General features: G+C 40.9%; 1 long non-coding RNA gene across 1 annotated transcript; it reads left to right on the top strand.

Annotated features, from left to right (window-relative positions):
• The first annotated feature begins 7,113 nt into the window (after positions 1 to 7,113).
• LOC148477411 (uncharacterized) lies at positions 7,114 to 8,963 on the top strand. The gene is made up of 3 exons (XR_015872517.1): positions 7,114 to 7,179; positions 7,323 to 7,433; positions 8,623 to 8,963. It is a non-coding gene; the product is annotated as an uncharacterized LOC148477411 (long non-coding RNA).
• The last annotated feature ends 317 nt before the right edge of the window (positions 8,964 to 9,280 follow it).

Raw genomic sequence — 9,280 nt, 5'->3', positions numbered from 1 at the left:
AGGGAAGCTTCAACTTGGGACACTGTATAAGGGGCACTTCTATGGGCACTGTATGAGGGTCACTACTGGGGCACTTCATAGAGGGGAATATAAAAGAGGCAATGTTTAAGGGGCACTACTGGGGCACTGCAAATGGAGACCATTACTAGGTGCACTGCTGGGGGCACTGTATGAGGGTCACTACTGGGGGCACTTCACAGAGGAGCAAACTAAATGTGGCACTACTGGGGGCACTGAATAAGGGGCACTGTATAAGTGGCACTACTGGGGGTACTGCATAAGTGGCACTATTGTGGGCACTGTATAAGGGTGCACTACTGAGGGCACTGTATAAGGGAATGCTACTGGGGGCACTGCAGAAGGTGCACTGTTACTGGGGACATTGCTTAAGGTGCACTACTACAGTGGGCATTGCAAGAGGGACACTACTACTAGGGTAGTGTCTAGTTCATCTTCATGGAGAGGACCCTGGCATCATCAACGAGTGTCCAACGTCATTCCCTACCATTCACATTCGGCACAGAGGGGGAATATATTTTGTGGTGAGCATAGTGAACCACCGTGCTCAAAGCGCAAGCCTGTGAGGGGACAAGTCTGTTCCACAGTCTCTTCTCCAGGTGGACTTTATGGGCATGGAATCGCTCTTTTTCCCTCACTGCACATCACTTCCAGGTCCCTACTAAGAAGGGGAAATAAGCTCAACCCTACTACTGGGGTCATTAAAGTGCATATAAAATGGAAAGGAATGTTCTCAGATTGACGAGAAATGGTGATGTGTCATGTTAACACACCCCCAATGGTCCATGCCTCTTGTGACATGTGGCCATGTCCACTTTTTCCTCATGATCACATACTTGTGTAGGGATCTCTGTTTTCTTCTTGTCCTGGGCTCCAAGTACCCTAGTTATGCCAATGTATTAACCCCTAATTCACCAATCCCCACATAGCATTAACCACCAGATCCATATAAAATTAGCCACACATGTATTAAACACAAAACATTAACACAACCATCTTCACATAACATGAACTGCCAGTCCCCACATATCAATAAACCCACCAACCTCATTCCACTAACATTAACCCACTCATTAATTCCAACATAACATTAATACCCCCCCAAACAACCTAACATTATTCCCCCATTCTAAACAAAACATCAATACTTCCAGTACCCATATAATCACATTGTCCATATAAAATTATACCCCTACACTACTCAACACATTTTATAACATTATTCCTCTAATCTAAATATAACATAAATACTTCCACTCATCAGTACCCATATAATCCCAATCCCCCCATACTATTAATACCCCTTCACTTCTCACCAAATAATATAATATAATTATCTCAGTCTAAATATAACTTATATAATTATATTGAATAGTACCCATATAATCACAATCCCCAAATTATGTTAATACCCCCCACGCTACTCATCACATAATATATAATTATTCCCCAGTCTAAATAGAACATTAAATACTTCCACTTATCTGTACTCATATAATCCCAGTCCCTATTTAGCATTAATACCCCCCCACACTGCTCACCACATAATATAACAGTATTACCCCAGTATTAATATAACATAAATATTTCCAATTATCATTACACATATAATTCCAATCCCCAAATAATATTAATACCCCCACACTACTCACCACATAATATAACATTATTACCTCAGTCTAAATATAACATTAAATACTTCCACCTATCAGAACCCATATAATTGCAATTCCCATTTAATACTAATACATTCACACTACTCACCACATAATATAGCATTATTCCCCAAGTAAAAATATAACATATATACTTCAACTCATCAGCATCCATATAATCGCTATCCCCACTTGATACTAAAACCCCCACACTACTCATAGCATAATATAACATTATTACCTCAGTCTACATTTATCATAAATACTTCTGCTTGTCAGTACTTTACCTATATTGGGCCTGATTCAGAGCCGTTCGCTATTTGCGGTCGTTCGTTCAAAAACAAGGGGTGGCTATTCAAATGATCCGTTCGCAAATTGCAGTCTGTTCACACCTCTAAGTCTGAACGAGCGAGCAAAACATACGCTCGTTTATTTGTTAAAAACGCCCCCTGGCCGCTCGCACCATACGTCATGTCCGCTATTTATTAGATTAATCGAGTACATCGTACAGCGTATGAACTGCTCGCTATTCTTGTGGTTGGTTTTTTCAACCGCTATTTTGCGAGCAGTTCTGAGTTAAAAAAAACCAAGTGACGTGGTCAATGACGCTGCTGTCTTAATTATGCACTCCCTTAAAACGCCCGTTTTGACCTTTAAGCACGCCTGCGTTCGAATTACACTCCCCCGTTTACAAGCACCTTCCCCTGTTACCACCCACATACGCCTCATGCTGTCACTCAAAATAGCAGGCACTCGCTATATAGCGTACAAACGATTTTCGGCCGCACTGACTGGTTCGCGCATGCGTACTAAAAACCGTACGCATGCGCAGATGTGCGAACATCACTCGGAACGAGCATATGGCCGCTAGCGAGCGGCTCTGAATGAGGGCCATAGTCCCAATCCCACACAACATTAATATCCCTCACACTACTCGCCACTAGAGATGTGCACTGACTCTTGTGTTTTGGTTTTGGATCTGGATCTCCCCTGGTTTTGGATCTGGATTGGTTTTGCCAAAACCTCACCTCCGTGTTTTGTTTTTAGGTTTTGGTTTCGGTTCTGGATTTTTTCATTAAAAATCATAAAAACAGCTAAAATCACGTAACATGGGCCTTTTTTTGTTCCTAAAGTATTATTAACCTCAATAAAATTTATTTCCACATGTTTCCAGTCAAATTTGACCACCTCACAGCTCACAATATTGATTTTTTTCATCTAGTTTAGGCCCAAAATTTGCACCAAGAAAGCTGGCTGACTGCAGCAGTGGGCGGCACAAACACATGGCAGTTCAACTTCAAACATGGCACATCAGGAAACACTTTTATTATTTGAGAGAGGCCTGAGGGAGTTGGAGTGTGTATGTAATTGAAGGCAGGGCAGGGACAGGGAAGGTTAATTGGTAGTAAATTTAATTTCATTTTTTGATTGCGAAGAAAATTTATGAAGGAGAAGGGGAGGGGAGGGGAGGAGGCATTTACAATAAAAATGTGATACATTCACATCAGTCCTTGCCACAGAAGAATCCTTGAGCATGGCTGCTGCTGCTGGGAGTTGATTTTATCATCCCAGAAGGGACCAGAAATAATGGTATTTCCCAACCTGTAAAGGGACATTAAAAATAAACAGAGTTAGTAAGTGGCCTTTAAACTGCCGTTTTTCCCTCTGTTCTCTTAGCCATATAAGATATGTGAACAAGCAGAAAAGAGCATTAAATGCAACTCAACAATCCTCCCCACCCCACAAGCTCGCTGCCTTGGTGTCATACTTGATTCTGAACTGTCCTTTGTTCCCCACATTCAATGTCTCAAAATCATGTTACATACATCTAAATAATATATTCAAAATTCGACCATATCTCACACAAGACACTGCAAAAACTCTAACCCATGCACTAATTATTTCCCGCATTGACTGGTCTTCCCAAAAACAGGCTATTGCCATTACAATCCATTATGAATGCAGCTGCGAGGCTTATCTTCCTTGCCAAATGTTCATCGTCTGCTGCCCCGCTCTCTCAGTCCCTCCATTGGTTGCCGGGTTTCTACCATATTCAATACAAAATACTGTTACTTACACATAAGGCCATTAACCGAATTACACCAACATACATCTCTTCACTCATCATAAAATATCTCCCAACCGACCCCTCCACTCAGCACAAGATCTGCGTCTCTCATCCCCGCGCATTGCTTGCTCCCATTTACGGTTACAGGACTTTCTTTGGGCTGCACCCACTCTATGGAATGCCTTACCACACACAATAAGACTTACCTCTAGTCTTCAATCCTTCAAGCGTTCCCTGAAAACTCACCTCTTCAGACAAGCTTATCAGATTCTAGAACTGGCCACATAACCTTCATAGCTTCCATGTCTTATTACATCCCCTCTTACAGTCCACACATAACCTCACATATTGTCTTTCTTTCACATACTCCTGACATTTTGCCGACATTCCTGTGGGACTGGATCATGCAGCCCACCAAGAAACTCTGCATTCTGGCCAGACCAAATTGCAATATATATAGCACCTATCCTTGTGTATCAATGCCTATTTCCCTATAGATTGTAAGCTTGCAAGCAGGGCCCTCTTACCTCTATGTCTGTCTGTTATTACCCTGTTTTGTTCTATCAATGTTTCCAATTGTAAAGCGCAATGGAATATGCTGCGCTATATAAGAAACTGTTAATAAATAAATAAAAATTTCAGATTTAAGGTTTAAGAGGGGTATTCAATTAGGTGCGAATGAGTGTCGAATGTGTTTTTTTCTAAATTTTCGCCAGCGAATACCGTTTCGCCAAATTCAATTTAACTTGCGAATATTGTGAAAATCTACAGTTCGCCTAAAATACTAATCTATCCACTTTTGAATTGTGAAAGTCGAATGTTGCTATTCAATTACAAATATGCGTATATCATTCGCCAAAATAAAAGCGAATTTTGCCGTGAATTCGCAAAAAACTGTCCGCACCTCTTGGGTGTGAGAGTTTTAAATCAAATGGTTTAAAATTAGATATTTTTCAGGTAAAATAAGTGTGTAACAGCAAATATGCTTTCCCAAGCATTATTTGTTTTAAATGGTGTTGATAATATATTTTTAAAATGATCTATTGGCTTGTTACAATAAAGATTCAGTCCATTACAGTTGGTTCATTCCAAAGTTAGAAATAGACCAGGTATTTTTTAATCACTCTTTCCAGCATCATCAGCAGCAGCAGGTGGAGGAGCTGGAGAGAGAATATTATTACCTGTCAAGGAACTACGCACCTGAATCTGGAGAAGAAGGAAGACACCTGACACAGATAATAGTATCCTTATAATTTGATTGATTATTATCATATAGAAATTAACTTTTTTTAAAATGGAGCGCTTTCCGGCTCAAGTGTGGGAATTCATGTTTGCAGCATGTGTTCAAGCGAGTAGGCTGCAGTTTAGGGCGCAGATGAGTATTGCAGCCACTCCTGATGAATCAGCTGTGAATGTGGGTATTTCTGCAGGTGCACCTGAAAGTACTCCATCTTCCTCGGGTGTTGCGAGAATCCCAAGGCCACGTCTATATAGACAAAGACGGTTGTTGGATGGGATTCGAGAGGATGAGGTGATAAAATGTTATCGCCTCTCCTCTGCTGCCATTTACCAGCTGTATGATCTGCTGGAGAAGGATCTTGAACCGCGTGTTCCTACGAACAGAGCAGTTCCAGGCTTGGCAAAACTGCTAGCCACACTCCATTTTTTGGCATCGGGAACATTCCAACCGACTCTGGCGATAATTGCTGGCTTTTCACAAGCCACTTTTTCTCGCTGTTTGTCACAGGTCCTTCTGGCAATGCGGAAACATGTTTCTGAGTTTGTATATTTACCTCAGACCGAACATGAATGGAATGCTGTGAAGGCGGGTTTTTTTTCCGTGGGACGAAACCCCAATGTTTTCGGTGCAATAGATTGCACCCATATTGCTCTCATGGCCCCCCGCCAAATGGAAGAGATTTTTCGGAATCGAAAATCTTTCCATTCTCTAAATGTACAAATGATTTGTGATTCAAAAATGCATTTCATGCAGGTGTTTGCTGGCATGCCAGGGGCTTCTCATGATTCCTTTATTTTGCAGCAATCTAGCCTATTTGAGATGTTTCAACAACAACAGATGCCTCATGGATGGCTGATTGGTAAGTAAATAATTTATTAAACTTTTAATATTTTTTATTATTCTCTTCAAAGTTAAAAATATATATATTTTTTATTTTAGGTGATCAAGGATATGGAAGTTTTCCCTGTTTGCTAACTCCACTGGCTAATCCTGACACCCCTGCAGAACACAGGTTTCAGGCAGCTCACATTAGGACTAGGGGAGTGATAGAACGCTCCTTTGGTCTGCTTAAAACCCGCTTTCGCTGTGTTGACAGGTCAGGGGGTGTGTTGCTGTATTCGCCAACAAAGGTTTGCAATATAATTATTGCTTGTACAATTTTACATAATATTTGTATTGCAAACCGTTTGGAGGCCGAGATTGATCCATTGATCAGTCTCGATTCTGACCTGTCTCCTGCAATGGTTGATGATGCTGGCCTTGGGCAAAGCACTCGCCGTGATCTGATAGCATCATTTTTTCAATGTAAGTTTTTAGAACAATTAATCGATGTTAAACCCATTTCCCAGATTTGTTTTTCACGTTTTTTTTATATTCCTTTCAATAGAACATCAACCTTGAATCAACAATAGTTGAAATTTTGGCCTCTACTGGAACAGTTTAAGTATTCCTATAGTGTAAACACCATTTTAGATAAGTGTTACATGTGTTACAAGTGTTTTGGTCAAGTTGGATCAGTTTTTCATTGTTATATGTTTGTTTTTTATAGTCTTAGTTGTCTAGTTTTTATTTTTCAGTGTAAACATTAGTAATTGATCCTGCATAAGCAAATCCCTTAACCTCCGGGATCTCCAATGGACAGCTGAGCAGTGGGGCGATGTGCTAGCCATCCCCAGAAAAGCATGTAAATCAACAAACCTCATTGCTGGTGTCATGTAAACTGTGTCTTTCCCTCCCCTCCTGAGTATAAACTTTTCCCTGGAGCAGAGCTGACTGCTTGAAAACCTGCTCATACTAATCACCTTTCTTCTTCTCTCCCTCTTAGGGAAGTTGACCGGACCTTTTTTGGACACCCAGGATGCAGATCAGCCCCATCCTCCGGGATCTCCAATGGACAGCTGAGCAGCAGGGCGATGTGCTAGCCATCCCCAGAAAAGCATGTAAGTATCAACAAACCTCATTGCTGGTGTCATGTAAACTGTGTCTTTCCCTCCCCTCCTGAGTATAAACTTTTCCCTGGAGCAGAGCTGACTGCTTGAAAACCTGCTCATGCTAATCACCTTTCTTCTTCTCTCCCTCTTAGGGAAGTTGACCAGACCTTTTTTGGACACCCAGGATGCAGATCAGCCCCATCCTCCGGGATCTCCAATGGACAGCTGAGCAGCGGGGCGATGTGCTAGCCATCCCCAGAAAAGCATGTAAGTATCAACAAACCTCATTGCTGGTGTCATGTAAACTGTGTCTTTCCCTCCCCTCCTGAGTATAAACTTTTCCCTGGAGCAGAGCTGACTGCTTGAAAACCTGCTCATGCTAATCACCTTTCTTCTTCTCTCCCTCTTAGGGAAGTTGACCGGACCTTTTTTGGACACCCAGGATGCAGATCAGCCCCATCCTCTGGGATCTCCAATGGACAGCTGAGCAGCGGGGCCATGTGCTAGCCATCCCCATAAAAGTATTTAAGAATATTTTTAAAAATACATTTTGAAATGTTTTAAAATAAAACCAATGTCAGAACATTTTCAATTTTTATTTTTTTCAAAAATCTGATTTAAACAGAAATCTTTTAATACCGGTAATGTCTTGTTACCAATAATTTGTTACATATTTATATAATCATTTTTTTTTTGGTTTAATTTTTTATTTTTAAACATTTAAAACTTTTTACGTTGTGTTTTCTTGCATTCAAAAAAAACAACTTTCCCATCTTCTTTTTAACTGGAACATTTGAAACCTATAAGACAATGGAAAAATTTATAATTTAAAAACAATTCATTTTGCCAAACTCACAAACACTAATTTTACTCCTATTAACATTATTTTACTGTTGAAGTAGTAAATGATTAGAATTAACTTGCATAAATGTTAAGAAAATTTCATATATACATGTTTGGCAAACAGCTGAACGAAAGTGGCGGAGTGGGGTCCTTAGCAATTATGCGTGAGTCAATAACAAATACAGCCTCATAGGTCTCAGGCTGATACCCCACTAGGCTGTCATGTAAAAAAACTCCATTAGGCTGTGCCCCCTGGCTGAATTACTGTCCCTATGTAGTGGCCCCAGTCTGTCCCCTTATGCAGTGCCCCCAGGCTTTACTAGTGCTCATTAGACAGTGCCCCCAGCCCAACACTTACCTTTACTTGCTCGACACTCGCGATCCTACTGCCACTGCCTTGCTCTGACTGGATCTAACTAGGTCCAGCAAGCGGGCGTGGCAGACTCCTGATGTCACGGTGACTTCCCTCGTGCAGTGCCTCACTGGGAACGCTTGCCTCTGCAATGATCAGAGGCTTCTTTAGCCTCTGGTCACTTCAGAGGCCAAGCTTCTACAGCGGTGGTCGGTGGGGGAAAGTGGCAGGTGGTAGGCTGTTTCTGCCGGGCGAGGCATCCGCAGAAAACAACCCAAGGAGAACACTGCCTCTCCAGGATTAGACGGTTGGGAAGGCGGCGTTTGGGATTCCCTCTGTCGGTTACCCTACTGCATCCCCATATGTTCTATGTCTCATATGTCCAATAATTAAGATAATCTGTTATTTAAATAAATATAAATGAAAACAGTAATTTCTTTTCTAAACATGGATTTTTAACTGTATAATTAACGCTAATAAATTGTTTTTTAATATATACCTTACATCCAAATTAGGCAAAAGGCATCGTAGCAGGTATTACTTCGGATTCAACAATCGATTCATTTTCCGGGAGAAGACGTCTCCGTGTTATGGAAGTTGACTCATCCAGCCCAGGAGTTTTCAACAATGAACCTGTTTGGATTTGATTTGGAAGATTGGTTAGGATTTGACCTGGGTTGAGAATATTCGGTGGACCAACAACGTGGTCAAATCTGTTGGATGGAAATAATTCAGATTGATTTTGCGGAAAATAATCCTGCCTCATGACTGGTGTTCTCAATAATGAGCTTGAAAAATCCGGAACATAACTACTTATTGGTGTGTTTCGACGGACAATCTGCTCCTCCATTAAGAATTTAATTCCAGATGACATAACTAATAAAGCAGAAGACAGAACCTCTTGTTGTTCTGAAATTTTCTCAAAGGTCTTTGACATTTTTGAAAGTTCGCTATTAATTGCACTTGCTACTTGTAGGGATTCTCTATGATGCTGATCTATTTGTGTACGTGAAGTATGGATTTCTTCATAATGTACTCGACTAATGCTTTTCAAAGCATCTTTAACCTGGATTAATGCTTCAGTTATAACTTGTAAATCACCCTCAACCCGGAGACGATGATCTTCTAGTTGATCATTCATAGACTTGGCAAAATCTGTGATTGCATCAAATG

The sequence above is a fragment of the Taudactylus pleione genome, unplaced genomic scaffold (genome assembly GCF_031769625.1).
Source record: "Taudactylus pleione unplaced genomic scaffold, aTauple2 ptg000720l, whole genome shotgun sequence".
Classification (NCBI taxonomy): Eukaryota; Metazoa; Chordata; class Amphibia; order Anura; family Myobatrachidae; genus Taudactylus; species Taudactylus pleione.
Note: the sequence above shows the minus strand (reverse complement) of the source record. Positions and strands in the feature narration are given on the sequence as shown.